This window comes from Giraffa tippelskirchi, chromosome X, assembly GCF_054371585.1.
Source record: "Giraffa tippelskirchi isolate mGirTip1 chromosome X, T2T-mGirTip1v1.2.pri, whole genome shotgun sequence".
Taxonomy (NCBI): domain Eukaryota; kingdom Metazoa; phylum Chordata; class Mammalia; order Artiodactyla; family Giraffidae; genus Giraffa; species Giraffa tippelskirchi.
Genome location: NC_137289.1, coordinates 37641143 through 37659966, shown reverse-complemented (window position 1 = coordinate 37659966; position 18824 = coordinate 37641143). Strand labels below are relative to the sequence as shown.

Sequence of the window (18824 nt, the reverse complement as noted above, 5' to 3'; positions counted from 1 at the left end):
AGGAAATGGCAACCCAGTCCAGTGTTCTTACCTGAAGAATCCCAGGGACGGGGGAGCCTGGTGGGCTTCCATCTATGGGGTCGCACAGAGTCGGCCACGACTGAAGTGACTTAGCAGCAGCAGCATAGTTGTTCATATTAATGATCAGAGGAGTTCTGCCTGTGGGGTTCAGATATCAAACTATTCGTAAGTTCCAACAGCCCTGAACTCAGTTAAAACTCAAAGCCGAGAAAAGGCCCCTATTTTACTGGTGTCGATTTCAGACATCTGATAGGTATGGAAAAAAACTCCCAGGCGCACTTTGTGTTTTACTCCTTTGCCTTTTACAAAGATGATTTTCTGAAGTGTTTTAATGGAGTTTATACTGGTGCCATGGAGGTGTATTGTTAATGCTAACACTGAGCAAAGGCAAGGTTACTTCAGTAACCTGAGACTTTTTAAAGCTATCAAAGTAGCCTTCCTGCATGAAGTGCAAGGATCCCCTAGCCAGAGGCCCTGGGGCAGGAGCTTCACTGCCTTCTTCCTGAACATGGCAGCTGCGGCGGCCATGCCCCCGAAGGCCTGGCAGCCATGGGCTCCTTGGTGGGCAAGCGAGGCCCCAGAACACCACTACCTGTTGCTTCCACACCTACTCTGGTGGGGTGCCAGGCAGCCAGGTTTGCCCAGAATCCTCTGAGTGACCCAAACCCTCCCTTCCTCTCCTCACAGGTCTTCCTCAGTAGGCTCCACAGGAAGGGACTAACACCATGCTCCAAAAGCTTCCGCTTGATGGCACTCTTGCTCCAGAAATGCCAACCACCCTCTGGAGCTGGGCCTCTCCCTCCATCCTTTGTGCATCAAAAAAGGCCCATGGTGGCCAAAGAACCTTCCAAATCGTCCAAACTATGTTACCTCCAATGGAGTGTTGGGGGAAGAGGTGTGTCCTCCTTTGGGGGCTTCTCCTTGGCAGTAATACTGAAAAGGACATCCAGAGGAGCCCTCCATCTCTGGGTACATGTCCACAGCACTCTAGGATTTTCTGAGTCATGTGGCCTGGCCCCTCTTTTCTGGGAACCAGGATGTGATGTATTCTGTCAACTTTGTTATTATTGGTCAGGATGAGGGCCAGAAGTACCTTGATGATTCACGTTCTAGGGATTGGTTGAAGACCCTTGCCACTTTGAATAAATCCAGGTTCCAGCCATGCATACAAAGTGTTGCTCCTGTAATAATGGATCCTTTTGGGATATGTGTAAAGATTGGTCCCTACAGAGCATTCTTACTTAAGTGACTCCATCCAGTTTTGGAACTTGTTTCTAGCTAGATAACTGAATGACAGTGCTGAACAAACCCCAGACCATCACATGTCCCTTGTGCGAGGACACTCATCCCTCATCAGTTCAGTTCAGTTCAGTTGCTCAGTAGTGTCCAACTCTTTGTGAACCCATGGACTGCAGCACACCAGACTTCCCTGTCCATCATCAACTCCTGGAGCTTGCTCAAACTCATGTCCATCGCATTGGTGATGCCATCCAACCATCTCATCCTCTGTCATCCCTTTTCCTCCTGCCTTCAAGCTTTCCCAGCATCAGGGTCTTTTCCAGTGAGTCTGTTCTTCGCATCAGGTGGCCAAAGTATTGGAGTTTCAGCTTCAGCATCAGTCCTTCCAATGAATATTCAGGACTGATTTCCTTTAGGATGGACTGGTTGGATCTCCTTGCAGTCCAAGGGCCTCTCAAAAGTCTTCTCCAGCACCACACTTCAAAAGCATCAATTATTCGGTGCTCAGCTTTCTTTATAGTCCAACTCTCACATCCATACATGGCTACTGGAAAAACCATAGCTTTGACCTGATAGACCTTTGTTGGTAAAGTAATGTCTCTGCTTTTAAATATGCTATCTAGGTTGGTCATAGCTTTTCTTCCAAGGAGCAAGTGTGTTTCAATTTAATTGCTGCAGTCACCATCTGCAGTGATTTTGGAGCCCCAAAAAATAGTCTGTCACTGTTTCCATTGTTTCCCCATCTATTTGCCATGATGTGATGTGACCGGATGCCATGACCTTAGTTTTCTGAATGTTGAGTTTTAAGCCAACTTTTTCACTCTCCTCTTTGACTTTCATCAAGAGGCTCTTTAGTTCTTCTTCGCTTTCTGCCATAAGGGTGGTATCATCTGCATATCTCAGGTTACTAATATTTGTCCTGGCAATCTTGACTCCAGCTTGTGCTTCATCCAGCCTGGCATTTCACATGATGTACTCTGCATATAAGTTAAATAAGCAGGGTGACAATATACAGCCTTGACATGCTCCTTTCCTGATTTGGAACCAGTCTGTACTCTATGTACAGTTTTAACTGTTACTTCTTGATCTGGATACAGATTTCTCAGGAGGCAGGTCAGGTGGTCTGGTATTCCCATCTCTTTAAGAATTTTCTAGTTTTTTGTGATCCACACAGTCAAAGGCTTTGGCGTAGTCAATAAAGCAAAAGTAATAGTTTTTCTGGAACCCTCTTGTTTTTTCAATGATCCAGCGGATGTTGGCAATTTGATGTCTGGTTCCTCTATATTTTCTAAAACCTGATTGAACATCTGGAAGTTCTCAGTAAATTATAAGTGGGAGAAAGTTTCTGTATCTGTGGATGCAGGGCTAACAGGTTATTTATTTCAGGAACCTCAGGGGCAGTAGTTTAGGTAAGCAGAAAGGCTCATCATTATGTTAACCCACAAGCTTCAATCCCAGCAAAGTACTCTATGAAGTGACTGGTCACAATGGCTTTGCAGTACAAAGTCAAGAGTATCTGTGCATTTAGGCTTATTTCTCCTAAGGGTAGGTAGTGTTGAAGAGGAAAAATTAAAATTTTACATAACCTCCTGCTCCTTCTGCCTCTGTAATTCAGGTTGCTCCTTGAAAAGTCTGGATCACTTAGGTCACATAGTCTCAGAAAGTGGGGATGTACAATACTAGGAACTGGAGCTTCAGCTCCTTGTTCTTGAGCATGGCGACTGCTGAGGCCATGCCCCAGTGGTTTGACAGTCATAGACTCCTTGGTGTGCCATCCTGCGCCCAGGCAGGATGACCTGTCCTTTCTACACCTGCTCTGGAGGCGTGTCCTGCAGGGAGGTTTGCCCAGAATCCTCTGAATGTTCTGATACCTCCTTTCCACCCCTCACAGGGCTTTCCCAGTAGGACCACAGGCAGGGGTGGGAGGCCTTGTTCAAAACGCCTCCACTTGATGGCACTGTTGCTCCAGAAGTGCTACCATTATCTCCAGCATTCTCTCTCCCTCCACCCTTTGCGGGTCAAAAAAGGCCCCTTGAGGCCCAAGAGCCTAGCAAGCCCTACAAGAGGGTTGGCTCTACTGGAGTTTTGCAGGAAGAGGTCACTCTTTGAAGTGACTAAATGGTCACAGTGGATAACATCACAATGGCTTTGCAGTATAAAGTCCAGACCATCTGTACCTTTAGGCTTATTTCTACTAAGGATAGGTAGTGGCTGGCTGGATTTTTTTTTTTTTTTTTTTAATGGAACTAGAAGACTGGTGTGTTATTTTATTTCTTGCTTTTCTTGCTGAATTCCTTTTGAGGGAAGTTAATTTGCACCTGTGGTAAATGTATTCAACAGTATTTTCTTTCTTTTTAGGTGCAGTCAGAAAATCAAAGAGCGTGATCAACAGCTCATTTAGCCTTGGTGTGGTCCCAGAGTACAGAGATGAAGAGCAGACACTGACTTCACACTTCTGATGGGTATGTAATACAGCCCTCAGTTGTGCTTTGATTCTGTTGCCCCTTCTGTACAGTAGGCTCCTCTCTCAGGGCAGGTCTCTCACCAAATTTCCTCTGGTCAGTGTCTGGATAGTAGTGTGTTCTGGTACTTCTGCTCAGTCTTGTCCAACTCTTTGCAACCCCATAGACTGCAGCCCACCAGGCTTCCCTATCCTTCACCGTCTCTCAGAGCTTGCTCAAACTCCTCCTGTCCATTGTGTCTCTGATGCTATTCAACCATCTCATCCTCTGTCATCCCCTTCTCCTGCCTTCAATCTTTCAGGTATACTTAGTTGCTATACTTTTTCATCGTAATGATGTCATGAGTTCTTCCTGTGCAATTCAAGTATCAACCTATTTGTAAGTTCCAGCACCCCTGAACTCATTTTAAACTCTATCCCAGAAAAGGCTATTATTTTACTGGAGCCGATGTCACACATCTGATAGGTATGGAATAGAACTCCCAGGTGCACTTTGTGTTTTACTCCTTTGCCTTTTACAAAAATGATTTTCTGAAGTGTATTAATCCAGTTTATACTGGTGCCATGGAGGTGCATACTTAATGGCAAGACTGAACAAAGGCAGGGTTACTTCAGTAACCTGAGACCTTTTAAAGCTATCGAAGTAGCCTTCCTGCAGGATGGACAAGGATCACCTAGGCAGAGGCCCTGGGTCAGGAGCTTCACCTCCTTGTTCCTGAACATGGCAGTTTCTGAGGTCACGCCCCGGAGGGCCTGGGAATCTTGGGCTCCTCTGTGTGAGAGCCAGGCCCCAGAACACCACTGCCTTCCCTTCCACACCTGCTCTGGAGAGGTGCCTGGCAGCCAGGTTCACCCAGAATCCTCTGAGCACTTCAGACACTCCCTTTCTCCCCTCACAGGCCTTCTCCAGCAGGATCAACATCCAGGGTCTGGTGGACTAGCTCAAAAATCTCCCGCTTGATGGCACTGATGCTCTAGAAATGACATCCACCCTCTGGAGCATGGCCTCTCCCTCTGCCTTTGCAGGTGAAGAAAGGCCCATGGAGACCAAGAGTGTTCCAAGTGGTCCACTGGAGTGTTGTGGGAAAGGTGTTTCCTCCTTTGGGGGCTTCTCCTTGGCATAAAGAACATAGATAAAAGGACATGAAAAGGCAGCTGTCCATATCTGGGTCCATGTCCACAGCCCTCTAGGAGATTCTCAGTCATATGGCCTGGCCCCTGTTTCCTGGGGACCGGGGTGTGATATATTCTGTCACTTTGTTATTATTGGTCAGGGTTAGGGGCAGAATTACCTTGATGATTTGCATATTAGGGGTTGGTTGAAGACCCTTGCCACTTTGAATAAATCCAGGTTTCAGCCATTCATATAAAGTGTGTGCTCCTGTAATATGGATCCAGTATGTGTAGATTGTTCCCTACAGAGCATCTTACTTAAGTGGCTCCATCCAGTTTTGTAACTTGTTTCTAGCTAGGTGACTGAGAGTGCTGAACAAACCCTAGACTTATGTCATGTGTCCCTTCTGCCAGGACACTCATCCCTCATGGGAATCAATAAGTGGTAGTGGGAGAATGTGTATCTGTGGATGCAGGGCTAACAGGTTATTTATTTCAGGAATCTCTGGGGCAGTAGTTTAGGTAAGCAGAAAGGCTCATCGGTGTTTGAGCACAAGCCTCAATACCAGCAAAGTACTCTAGGAAGTGACTAAATGGTCACAGTGGGTTATATCACAGTGTGTTTGCAGTATAACTTCCAGACCATCTGTATATTTAGACTTATTTTTCCTAAGGGTAGCTAGTGTGACTGGATCGTTTTTTTTTATTGCATCTAGAAGAAGACTGGAATGATTTTTGTTTTGTTTCCTCATGTTTTTCATGCTGATTCTTACTGGGGGAAGGTAATTTGCACCTCTGGCAAGTGTATTCAACAGTATTTTCTTTCCTTTTCAGTTCACAGTTTGGTAAGAAAGTCAGAGGGCGTGATCAACAGCTCATATATTGCCTCAGTGTGGACCCAGAGAGCAAGCACAGAGGAAGAGCAGACACTGACTTCACACTTCTGAGGGGTATGTAACACATGCCTCAGTTGTGCTTTGATCCTGTTTCCCCCTTCTCTACAGTAGCCTCCTGTCTCAAGGCAGGTCTGTCACCGAATTTCCTCAGGTTTGTCTCTGGTTAGTAGCGTGTTCAGGTATTTGTTGTTTTTGTTCAGTAGGTCAGTCATGTCTGCCTCTCTGCAACCCCACCGACTGCAGCACACCAGGCTTCCCTGGCCATCAGCAACTCCTGGAGCTTGCTCAAACTCATGTGCTCATTGAGTTGGTGATGCCATCCTACCACCTAATCCTCTGTGGTCCCTTTTTCTGCCTGCTTTCAATCTTTCAGGTATACTTAGTTACTATAGTTGTTCATCACAGTGATGAGAAGAGTTCTGCCTGTACGATTCACGTATCAACTTATTTGTAAGTTCCAACACCCCTGAACTCAGTTTAAAACTCAAGCCCAGAAAGGCCATTAGTTTACTGGATCCGATTTCACATATCTGATAGGTATGCAATAGAACTCCCATGTGTACTTTGTGTTTTACTCCTTTGCCTTTTACAAAGATGAGTGTCCTAAGTGTTTTAAACAAATTTATACTTTTAAACAAATTTATACTGGTGCCATGGAAATGCATTATTAATGCTATTAGTGAGCAAAGGCAGGGTTACTTCAGTAACCTGAAACCTTTTAAATCTATCAAAATAGCCTGATATTTTCACAAACCCCAGAGCTAGGAAGGATTTTGAGGTGATCTTGTTTATCCCCTGGGTTGCTTAAGGAAAAACCTCTGTCTTTCTATGCTGGAATCTCTGAAGGACGATATGAAACTTCGCATGTGAGATGTACTTTGTTATATAGCCCCTTATAATTAAGAAACTTTATTTATACCTGTTGTGGCCCTTTAAATGGGCCGGAACTTGGGGGTACAGAGTCGACTGATAAGAAAGTAAAAGAAGGAAAAAAGAGGCTGAGCAGCCTGAAGGGGACAGAGAGAGAGAGAAAGACACTGGGACCAGTGCTCTGATGGAACAAAGGTGTTTATTTAACATATTGTGGGCATATATATACTCTCCTACAAGATAGTCTTTTTTAGCAGAGACAGGGATCAAAAATCTAAGAAGTCATCCAGAAAGCCAGAGGCTAGAATCATTCATAAGAGAGGGGGTTGTAAAAGTTACTTTACATATCAGAAGGGAAGAGAGTTGTAAATGGCTGCCTTACAGAATTTCAATACGAATTTCTATTATCCCCAAAAGCTGGCTTGCCAGCTCTCTGGCACCTGTATTCAGGTGCTGTTAAGGAACATAGAATTCTCATTATTGGTGTATAGAAATGCAAGGGATTTCTGTGTGTTAATTTTATATCCTGCAACTTTACTATATTCATTGATTAGCTCTAGTAATTTTCTGGTAGAATCTTTAGGGTTTTCTATGTAGAGGATCATGTCATCTGCAAACAGTGAGAGTTTTACTTCTTCTTTTCCTATCTGTATTCCTTTTATTTCTTTTTCAGCTCTGACTGCTGTGGCCAAAACTTCCAAAACTATGTTGAATAGTAGTGGTGAAAGTGGGCACCCTTGCCTTGTTCCTGACTTTAGTGGAAATGCTTTCAATTTTTCACCATTGAGGATAATGTTTGCTGTGGGTTTGTCATATATAGCTTTTATTATGTTGAGGTATGTTCCTTCTATTCCTGCTTTCTGGAGGGTTTTTATCATAAATGGATGTTGAATTTTGTCAAAGGCTTTCTCTGCATCTATTGAGATAATCATATGGTTTTTATCTTTCAATTTGTTAATGTGGTGTATTACATTGATTGATTTGCAGATATTAAAGAATCCTTGCATTCCTGGGATAAAGCCCACATGGTCATGATGTATGATCTTTTTAATATATTGTTGGATTCTGTTTGCTAGAATTTTATTAAGGATTTTTGCATCTATGTTCATCAGTGATATTGGCTGTAGTTTTCTTTTTTTGTGGCATCTTTGTCTGGTTTTGGAATTAGGCTGATGGTTGCCTCATAGAATGAGTTTGGCAGTTTACCCTCTTCTGCAATTTTCTGGAAGAGTTTGCATTCCTATACAACAATAATGAGAAAACAGAAAGAGAAATTAAGGAAACAATACCATTCATCATTACAACAAAAAGAATAAAATACTTAGGAATATAGCTACCTAAAGAAACAAAAGACTTATATATAGAAAACTATAAAACACTGATGAAAGAAATCAAAGAGGACACAAACAGATGGAGAAATATACCGTGTTCATGGATTGGAAGAATTAACATAGTGAAAATGAGTATACTACCCAAAGCAATCTATAGATTCAATGCAATCCCTTTCAAGCTACCAACGGTATTTTTCACAGAACTAGAACAAACAATTTCACAATTTGTATGGAAATATAAAAAACCTCGAATAGCCAAAGCAGTCTTGAGAAAGAAGAATGGAACTGGAGGAATCAACCTGCCTGACTTCAGGCTCTACTACAAAGCCACAGTCATCAAGACAGTATGGTACTGGCACAAAGATAGAAATATAGATCAATGGAACAAAATAGAAAGCCCAGAGATAAATCCACGCACCTATGGACACCTTGTCTTCGACAAAGGAGGCAAGAATATACAATGGAGAAAAGACGATCTCTTTAACAAGTGGTGCTGGGAAAACTGGTCAACCGCTTGTAAAAGAATGAAACTAGAACACTTTCGAACACCATACACAAAAATAAGCTCAAAATGGATTAGAGATCTAAACGTAAGACCAGAAACTATAAAACTCCTAGAGGAAAACATAGGCAAAACACTCTCCGACATAAATCACAGCAGGATCCTCCATGACCCACATCCCAGAATATTGGAAATAAAAGCAAAAATAAACAAATGGGACCTAATTAAAATTAAAAGCTTTTGCACAACGAAGGAAACTATAAGCAAGGTGAAAAGACAGCCTTCAGAATGGGAGAAAATAATAGCAAACGAAGCAACAAACAGTTAATCTCAAAAATATACAAGCAACTCCTGCAGCTAAATTCCAGAAAAATAAACGACCCAATCAAAAAATGGGCCAAAGAACTAAACAGACATTTCTCCAAAGAAGACATACAGATGGCTAACACACACATGAAAAGATGCTCAACATCACTCATTATTAGAGAAATGCAAATCAAAACCACAATGAGGTACCATTTCATGCCAGTCAGAATGGCTGCTATCCAAAAGTCTACAAGAAATAAATGCTGGAGAGGGTGTGGAGAAAAGGGAACCCTCTTGCACTGTTGGTGGGAATGCAAACTAGTACAGCCACTATGGAGAACAGTGTGGAGATTCCTTAAAAAACTGGGAATAGAACTGCCATACGACCCAGCAATCCCACTGCTGGGCATACACACCGAGGAAACCAGAACTGAAAGAGACACGTGTACCCCAATGTCATCACAGCACTGTTTATAATAGCCAGGACATGGAAGGAACCTAGATGTCCATCAGCAGACGAATGGATAAGGAAGCTGTGGTACATATACACAATGGAATATTACTCAGCCATTAAAAAGAATACATTTGAATCAGTTCTACTGAGATGGATGAAACTGGAGCCCATTATACAGAGTGAAGTAAGTCAGAAAGAAAAACACCAATACAGTATACTAATGCATATATATGGAATTTGAAAGATGGTAATGATAACCCTATATGCGAGACAGAATAAGAGACACAGATGCATAGAACAGTCTTATGGACTCTGAGGGAGAAGGTGAGGGTGGGACATTCTGAGAGAATAGCATTGAAACATGTATATTATCATATGTGAAACAGAACACCATTCCAGGTTCGATGCATGAGACAAATGCTCAGGGCTGGGGCACTGGGATGACCCAGAGGGATGGGATGGGGAGGGAGGTGGGAGGGGGGTTCAGGATGGGGAACACATGTAAACCCATGGCTGATTCATGTCAATGTATGGCAAAAACCACTACAATATTGTAAAGTAATTAGCCCCCAACTAAAATAAATTTATTAAAAAAAAAAAAAGGAACATAGAATTCATGCAAGACTGAAAACAGCACACAGGAAGCCTCCTGTTAAATGTATCCTGACAGAACCTTATCAGTAAATATTTTTTTTCCCCCCAGGTTGGCTTCTTACACTTAGCAATGTGCATTTAGGATTCCTCCAAGTACGTTTGCAGCTTGATAGCTCCTTTCTTTTATTCCACACTACATTTATTTATCTATTCACCGACTCAAGGACATCTTGGTTGCTTACAAGGTTTGCAAATTATGAAAAAAACTATAAACACTTGTGTGCATGTTTCTGTGTGATTGCCAAACTTCCAAAGTGTGGGAAACAAAGTCCACTGGCCCAAACCCAAAGAATGGACTTGGAGACACAAGGTGCAGTGGGAAGCAAGGCTTTAGTGAAGGTCTTGTAAGATTACGTTTCTGGTGGGCAGGCACACCCAGGGCAGTTACAACAAGCAATTTATTTTCTGGCACGCAAGTCCCTTCCTCAGTTCCTCATTGGCTGAGTACTATGGGGTAGATGAACAATCTTTCCAGAGGTTGCCTAAGTATATTTCCTTAATGGGCTGGCCCCTCCCTAACATCTTGTTTCCCCTTTTCCTGTGCACTTATTCCCATTCTTATGTTTTTAATTCACCAATAGAATAAGCCTGCACAAAACCCTAAGCATCTCATCCTCCCTTTGTTTGGCTGCTAGTATTTATTTTTTCACTCAAAGCTAGCTACCCTTGAAAACGGACCATTTTAAGTTTTTATTTCTTACAAATTCCCTCCTCTTTTTCTTTGTAACTTTTTTGGTCTTATTTTCATTCCCATTTTTTGAGTCTTTTGATTTTTAAATCATTCTAAGATCTGTTGACTTGCCTCATCATAAGAGGTTGAATCTAATTTGGCTTTTAATAACAGTGAATTATTTTGTTGCTAAGTCATGGACATCTGTTTGTTTATTGTTGCCTCAATTAATTTTTGTGTTAACCCTCTCACACACAGGATAATGCAACACCCTATTGCTGTTAAGACTTCTGCCGCTATTGTGAGAATGGTGAGAACTGAGGCTAGCATCCCTTTCTATTTTTTAAACCATCCTTTAACCAATCTGAATGGATCATCAATTCCAGTATTCTCTGCCAGCTCATTGGCTAAGGTTGTTAGTCCTTATAATGCCTTCGTGATGGTTCCATCAGGAGCTGTATTGTTGGGAATAAAGTACAGCATTTCCTTCCCAGCGTAACACAAACAACCCCTTCTCTGCTAATATGTCTAGTGTGATTTTCCCAGACCATCCGACTGGGGGCATCCAATTGGCTAGCTACTCCTTATAGGGTGTCTCTGGTATAGTTTATATAGATTTAGAAGAGCCTGCCACTGATCTCTGATTTTGGTGGCTGGGTGGCTTTTCGGGTACCTTGTGGAATGCCAGAGTGAAGGGAATGGCCAACTGAAGTAAGGCACAAGTCCCCGGCCAATTGATGGCAATCTATCAAGGAGGCTTCTTTTCCCACAAAACCACCAGACATTGGCCCAGGGCATGCAGAGTAATGAGTAGTTACCATTGCTGGGCTCACCAGTAATGTTCAAGATGCTGGTACAAGTCTCAAGTTCTCCCACGGGTCTACTGAACTCTCCTCCCTGCCTAGAGAGGCAAGAGGAGTGGTTCACATTCCCTATGGAGAAAGAGGGTCCATAGGTTCCAACCTTTGCAGTTCAGGAAAGAGTAATGACAGACTCTTGCAGGTCTCATTTTCCCAGGCATTTTTGTCCTGGTAGACAGTCAACATGCAGTGCATACCTCCAGATCAGTACCCCATCCAAGGGTGAATGCAACCACCTGTGCCTGTGGATGTCCAACCGCATATGCATAACAATCACTCTTACTACAGGCTGGCACCGTAAATTTGACCCATTTGACCCAGGCATTTGCATCTCCATACCCTGTCTCAATTTCTGAAGTCTCTCTGAGATCTTTTGTTTCTATTATTTTTACTCTTTTGGGATCATTTGGAGAAGGAAATGGCAACCCACTCTAGTATTCTTGCCTGGAGAATCCCATGGACGGAGGATCCTAGCAGGCTACAGTCCATGGGGTGGTAAAGAATTGGACACGACTGAGCGACTTCACTTTCACTTTCACTTGGGATCATTACTGCAAGGACTAAAGTATTCTTTGGAGTCTGAGGTTGGGACAATCACCGACAAACTTGAGGTCCTATTTTCAATGTGCTTAAGAACAAATTGCCTAGGTGATCTCTCCCGGTAATACCTGCTCCCAACCCGTAAGTCCGAGATGCTACTTTTGGCTCTTGATCTAGGGTAACTGGGTGGTTAACAGTCAAAAGTATAGGGTTGTATTTTAAGTCCTGGCTGGCTTCTGGTGGGATACCCTCAGAGAGGTGTATTTTGGCTTTTAAGGGCCTTCAACTTGGAGTAACCCACCCATCTTTACTGTCCAGCCCTGGAATTGTGTGGTCCACCATACAATTCCACCATACATTGTGGTCTAAACTAGGGCAAGGATTTGCTTTAGTGTAGCCTGTGTCTAGTTCAGGGCAGAGATATATGTCTGCCTGTGAAAGTTGTTTCTGGTTTTCTAAGTTTTCACAAGGCAAACTCTGGCATGTATCAAATCTTATGGTCTGAGGTACTGGGGTTTAGTTATATTAATCACTAGCTTGGGGTCCCTTTCCAATTTCCTCATTGGCCTTCTGCTTTGTGAATAATCCATCCTACATGTATTAGTTTCCAGAAGTAGAGCCAACCCATTCTGTTACTAAACCTTTTTCTTTAGCGTCATCTTTAAGGGCTTTTAAAGTGACCGATGCACCTCCCACTGTTCCTCTTCCCCCTTCTCTGAAGTCTCAGTTACCTACTTCTTAGCCTGAGTATAATGAGTCCACCCCATTTCGGCGGTCCACACAGCTGTCTCAGTGTTTGGGAGCACTTGATAAGGGCCTTCCCAGCTTGGCTGTCTTCTTCCAGGTTTTGATTAACACAAAGTCACCCAGCTGGAAATGATGAACCGACTGGAATTCGAAAGGTAGAGTCTGGGCGAGGGGCCCTTTTAACCTAAGGGATGATAAAGTAGAGGAAATGGCCAGTATATAGTTTCTTAGAAATTGATCTTTCATTTCCAAAGTTGGGAGATCTGTAGCTCTGCCCAAATATGGGAACCCATATAGCAATTCATATGCGGAATTGAGCCCCACATCTCTCCTTGGAGCCGTCCTGATCAGAAGCGCTACTGGGAGGCACTTGAAAAGTGAAAGTCGCACAGTTGTGTCCAACTCGTTGCAATTCCATGGACTGTAGCCTACCCGGCTCCTCTGTCCATGGGATTCTCCAGGCAAGAACACTGGAGTGGGTTGCCGTGCCCTCCTCCAGGGGATCTTCCCGACCCAGGGATAGAACCCGGGTCTCCTGCATTGCAGGCAGATTCTTTACCAACTGAGCCAAATGGCCTGCCTCTGGGAGGCATTTCGTTCATGGTAATTTAGTTTCTGAAATTAATTTGGTTATTTGCTTAATTATCTGATTTATTCGTTTATTTGTTCTACTTTCCCAGAGGTAGGGGGATGCCAGGGGGTGTGATAGTCCCATTTAATGTGTAAACATTCCATGACCCCTTCAAATACCTTAAGAGATAAAGTCATTCCCATTGTCTGAATCAATATTTTCCACCGGGCCAAATTTAGGTATAATTTTCTCTAGAATTATTTTGGTTACATTACCAGCAGTGGCAGTCGGAAGAGGGAAGAAGGCTTCTACCCAGCCAGAAAAGTGATCAACTACTACTAGTAAATGTCTCAGCCTTCCCACCTTGGGCAATCCACTTGAATACTCTGGAATGGTCTTATTTAGCCCAGGAGGTCTCCTTCCATAGTGTGCTTCCTAATTACCCTTTCATTTATTTTCTGACATGTTACATAACTTTCACAAACCACCTTTTTATTCCTTTCTGTATCCATTATTTTGTTTTTTCATAATCAAAATTACTTCCTTTTTCCTTTATATAATGTTATTTTTTTATATTGAAAATATACATCCTATTTTCCTTAAGTACTCAAGAACTGTCCTTTGTGTTAGCATCCTATAGATTGGTGAACATGGATACCAGTGATAATTTCTAAAAACTTTTGCTTTCTTATAGAAAACATCTCAGGATGGCACCAAACATTATTTATTAATAGTCCAAAATCTCTTTAGTTTCTCTGTAAAAGGAAATTAGTGTCTAGTAATCAGTGTTTCAAAATTTTATTTTATTTGGAAATGACCTCCCTATTTAATAAACGTTCATCACCTAGTTTAGCACAACCCTGCTTATTTTAGACAGACATTCCTAAATTATAATTATTCTTAATAGAGTTTATCTAAAAGCTCTTATCTCATTTACACTTTTTCCTTAGTTTTTTCCACTTGAGTTACTTTCTTTGCTGACAAAACTTGTAACAGATATAATAATATTTAACTTATATTAAACCTAGGCACAATGAAAATATTACGCTTAATGACTCTTAGTCATATCTATATTAGTTAGATCAACATGTAAACATTAATACCAGGTATTTAATACTGAATATTTCCGAGTTCACGTGAACCTGAGATTTATTTAGGTTAATTTCTCTTGTATTTAGAATTGTTCAATTTGTAAGCACTTACTTTTCTTTAGGCCAATTAGATTAGAACTCATTTACAAATGAGTTCTTAGCAATATTATCTAAAGACAAAGACACATACTGAGACATACATATATCCAAATAGACACAACAAGAGATCTCATAGCTTTGTTTTCCAAACTTAGTTATGAATCAGATATCACAATATAAAACTCACTAACTGTAAACAACAGTTGGAATAATAAATAACAGTTGGAATAAGAAAATTTTATAAAGACTTCATTCCCTTATTTTTTAGTTCTGATATACTTTCAAGCAATTTCTTGTTGGTTTCCTGCAAGGAAGTTACTCTTTTTTTTTAAGAAGCTTTTAGATACCAAAGTAATCATGCCTGGCCTTTTCTAATTGTGTATGCAAAAATATCAATTTTGGAATATAAAAGAACCCCAATTTGGACATTTTTGTTGAGATCTCTTTTAATATAATTTCCCCAAATAACTATGTATTGCAAGTATGAGCTCCATATGCATTATACATGAATCTGGCTGGAATGTTGAGTTTGGCTTTCTGACACCCCTCAGTTTTTTGTTTTTGAGATTTTGTTTTCCATTTTAAGTTAAATTTGTCAGGGATAAAAATTCATAGTGAAATTGTGTGGTGGGCCTGTGTGCTGTTTTTGAGCTTAACTCTTCCAGGAGTTACCCAGAGTCGTTTCAGCTCAGATTCTCCCTATGGCAATCTTAGACAACCGTGGCTGCTCAGGTTGCTGAATGACCAATTCTTATTGTGACCCCCCCCAGACTAGCAAGTGTTTTAATTAACGAGTGGGTTTCCCTATGGGACCACTGCACAGTATGAGGACTAGGCCTCCACCATGTCTGTAAATTTCTCAGTCACCTGAGAAAACCGTAACCAGCCAGGAGGAGTCTTGTCCAATTTCTTCAGAGCAAAGTTCTCATATATTCTCCTCACTTTTATTCTGACAAATTTTACACTTGCAGTAGGCTCCAAACTCCTTCTTTCAGTTATAGGGTACCTGGCACCAGATACACCACGTCTGGGCCCTGCAGATGCCCTTGCAGAAACCCACGCCACAGTCCTTGCTGCTGGGGGTGCAGGGCCGCCAGGTCCACTCCAGGCACTAGCTCCCCAGGCCTCCCATCTTCACACTGTCTTTCCTTTTGGGCACCGGGGAGGTGAGCACCAGCAGGGCAAGGAGGGCCAGGAGGAGGCCTGGGAGCTGCATCTCACTTGCTGCCTGTGCTGCTCGCTCCCGCCCGCGCCCGACGAATTGAGGAAAAGTATCAGATCTGCCTCTTACCTAACCACTCAGCCAAAACCACCCAGTCTTTTATAACTGAGTAACCCTTGGGTCCGTTTTTTTTCCTTTTTTCCTCCTGAACCCTCAAGATCCTGCCCAAATAACTATCTAGGGAATATCAGAGGAGAATCCCTATCTCCCCTTTTCTTGTTCCTTAGGCCTAGAAATTTATTTCCCATTCTGTTAGTCTCTGTGTTCTGTTTTTCCTATGCACTCAACCTCCCGACACTGGAGGTTTCTTACGCAAACTCCCAGATTCGCTTTGTCCATCTCTGGTCATTTCCCTCTCAGGATGACAGAACGGCGGATTGGGAATCCTCACTTGCTTCATATCTATCTAGGATACTTCTCAGTCACACACCTGACCTCTGAGAAGCCCCAACCACCAAGGCACTACTTACTAGTCCAATTTTGCTACCGTGGCTTGTTCACAAGGTTGCTGCGGTGCCTGCTTTCTCTTTTCCCGTGTCATCTCCACTGTCCTCAAACTAACGCTCTCAGCTCTGTCTATGGCTTCTGTGGAGAACGAGGCGCACGCTGAGCAGGCCACCCAAAGTGGGGTGAGACAAGTCTCCCCACTCTACTGGAGTCCCACCTCCATGCAGGCATAGAGATCCCAAACAAGGCCCCAAAACTGTGGGAAATACAGCCCACTGGTCCAAACCCAAAGAATGGACTTGAAGGCACGAGGTGCAATGGGAAGGAGGCTTTAATGCCGCTCTTACAAGATGAGGTGTCTAGTGGGCAGGCACACCCAGGGCAGTTACAAGAAGCAATTTATTTTCTACCACACAAGTCCCTTCCCCAGTTCTTCATTGGCTGAGTACTATGGGGTAGATAAACAATCTTTCCAGAGGTTGCCTAAGTATATTTCCTTCTTTATGGGCTGGCACTCTCCTAACATCTTGTTTCCACTTTTGCTCGCATTTATTACTGTTCTTATGTTTTGAATTCACCAACAGAAGGAGCCAGCACAAAACGCTGAACATCCCACTTTCCCTTTGTTTGAGTGCTAGTTAATTTTTCTTTTTTCCTCAAAGCTAGCTACCCTTGAAAATGGACCACATTAAGTTTTTATTTACTACATAGAGTGGTTAGAATATTTTGTATTCCTACTGGCAATGAATGAGTTCGTCTTGCTTAACAACTTGACTAACATTTAGGGTTGATGTCATTTTTTTTTACATGAAGTCAGGCGCATATTTCACCTTGCTACGACTACCACCAAGAGTCCTCCACCCACACCTCCACAGGGGTACTTTCGTAAAAATAACCAACAACTCTTTGAAATTAAGACTGTCAAAAACCACAGGAGGTCATTTATTGAATATATAGTATATTTGAACCTTTCCTAAAACTATGCAGACATTTATGGTGATGATAACTACAGAATCTCTACACCTATTACAAAAGGATGCATACAACAAAAGCACACACTTTGTATGAGTGGTTAGAACCTGGATTTATTCCAAGTGGCAAAGGCCTTCAACCAAAGCCGAATTATATATATTATCAAGGGAATTCTGGCCTCAAACTTGACCAATAACAAAGTGACAGAATATATCACACAGTGATAGCCAGGAAACGTAGGGTCCAGGCCGTATGAACTCAGAATCACCTAGATTGCTGTGAACATGCACCACAAGTGGACAGGATCTTTTAGGTATCTTTACAGGTATCACCATACTGCCAAGGAGAACACTCTAAGGAGGAGACACAACGTTCTTCAACAGTCCACTAGAGCCAACCACTGTTACAACAATTAGAAGGCACTTGGGCCTAACAAGAGTCTTTTTTTACGAACAAAGGGCGGAGGGAGAGATCCAGGAAGAGACGGCAATGGCATTTCTGGAAAAACAGTGTAATGAAGGAGAAATGTTCAGAGCATGGCATGCAGGCCCTTCCTGCAGCTCCTGCTGGGGGAAGGCCTGGGAAGACGAACAGTGATGATTTTGAGCACTCAGAAGAACCTGGGTGAAGCTGGCCGCCTGGCACCTCACCAGAGCAGGTGAGGGAGCAACAGGTAGTGCTGTTTGGGGCCGGGCTCGCCCACCAAGGAGCCCCTGGCTGACAAGCCCTCGGGGGCGTAGTGGCGGCAGCGGCCATGTTCAGGAACAAGGCGCTGAAGATCCTGTGACAGGCGACCTAGCCCATCCTGCAGGAAGGCTACTTTGGTAGGTTAGAAGGACTCAGGTTGCTGAACTAACCCTGCATTTGCTCAGCCTTAGCATTAAGGACGGACCTGCATGGAACCAGTATAAACTGCACTAAAATACTTCAGAAAATCATCTTTCTGACCTGCAAAGGAGGAAAACACAAAGTACACCTGGGAGTTCTCTTCCACACCCATCAGATGTGTGACATCGGCTCCAGGAAAATAATGGCCCTTGCCGGGCTTGAGTTTAAATGGTATTCGGGCACCTTTGAACTTGCAAATGGTTGATAGTTGAAGCAAACAGGGAAAACGTTTCTGATCATTACGATGATACAAGTATGGCGATGAACTATGCCTGCACAGGCTACTAAGCAGAGAGAAACGCCAGAAGTTCGGTGAGAGACCCGCCGTGAGAGAGGTGCCTACTGTTCAGAAGCGGGTAATGGAACCAAAGCACAACTGAGGGCTGTGTTACGTACCTATGAGACGTCTGAAATCAGTGTCTGCTCTTCGTCTGTGCCTCAACGCTGGCTCCACACCAAGGCAACATATGAGCCGTTGATCACTCTCTTTCATTATTTTAGCAAACCGCGACCTGAAAAGGAAAGAAAATACCGTTGAATACCTTTGCCTCAGATGCAGATCCATATCCTTCAGTATGAATTCAGCTTCAAAGAGATAAGAAACCAACCAAAACAAAAAACACACCAGTCACCACAAAGTTCCATTAAGAGAAAACAAACCAAAACACCCGATCAAACCACACTACCTACCCCTAGGAGAAGTCAGCATAAATGTCTAGATGGTCTGGACTTTATACTGCAAACCCACTGTGATGTAACTCACTGTAACCATTTAGACTCAGTGTTGTGGACTGAGGTTGCGGTCTAACATACCGATGCCCTTTTCTGCTCACCTACACTACCGGCCCTGAGGTTTGTGAAAAGAATAAC

General features: G+C 42.9%; 2 long non-coding RNA genes across 3 annotated transcripts in view; one reads left to right on the top strand and one right to left on the bottom strand.

Annotated features, from left to right (window-relative positions):
- Window positions 1-9795, top strand: part of LOC145536426 (uncharacterized) — a 40765-nt gene extending 30970 nt beyond the window's left edge. For both annotated transcript variants that reach the window (XR_014075841.1, XR_014075842.1), the window contains 3 exons: window positions 3619-3722; window positions 5669-5784; window positions 7274-9795. This is a non-coding gene — a long non-coding RNA (uncharacterized LOC145536426). The remainder of the gene's footprint in view (window positions 1-3618; window positions 3723-5668; window positions 5785-7273) is intronic.
- Window positions 1-18824, bottom strand: part of LOC145536425 (uncharacterized) — a 325058-nt gene that overhangs the window by 2243 nt on the left and 303991 nt on the right. Inside the window, exons 160-161 of the long non-coding RNA XR_014075840.1 lie at window positions 18351-18466; window positions 32-159 (exon numbers count right to left, since the gene is read on the bottom strand). This is a non-coding gene — a long non-coding RNA (uncharacterized LOC145536425). The remainder of the gene's footprint in view (window positions 1-31; window positions 160-18350; window positions 18467-18824) is intronic.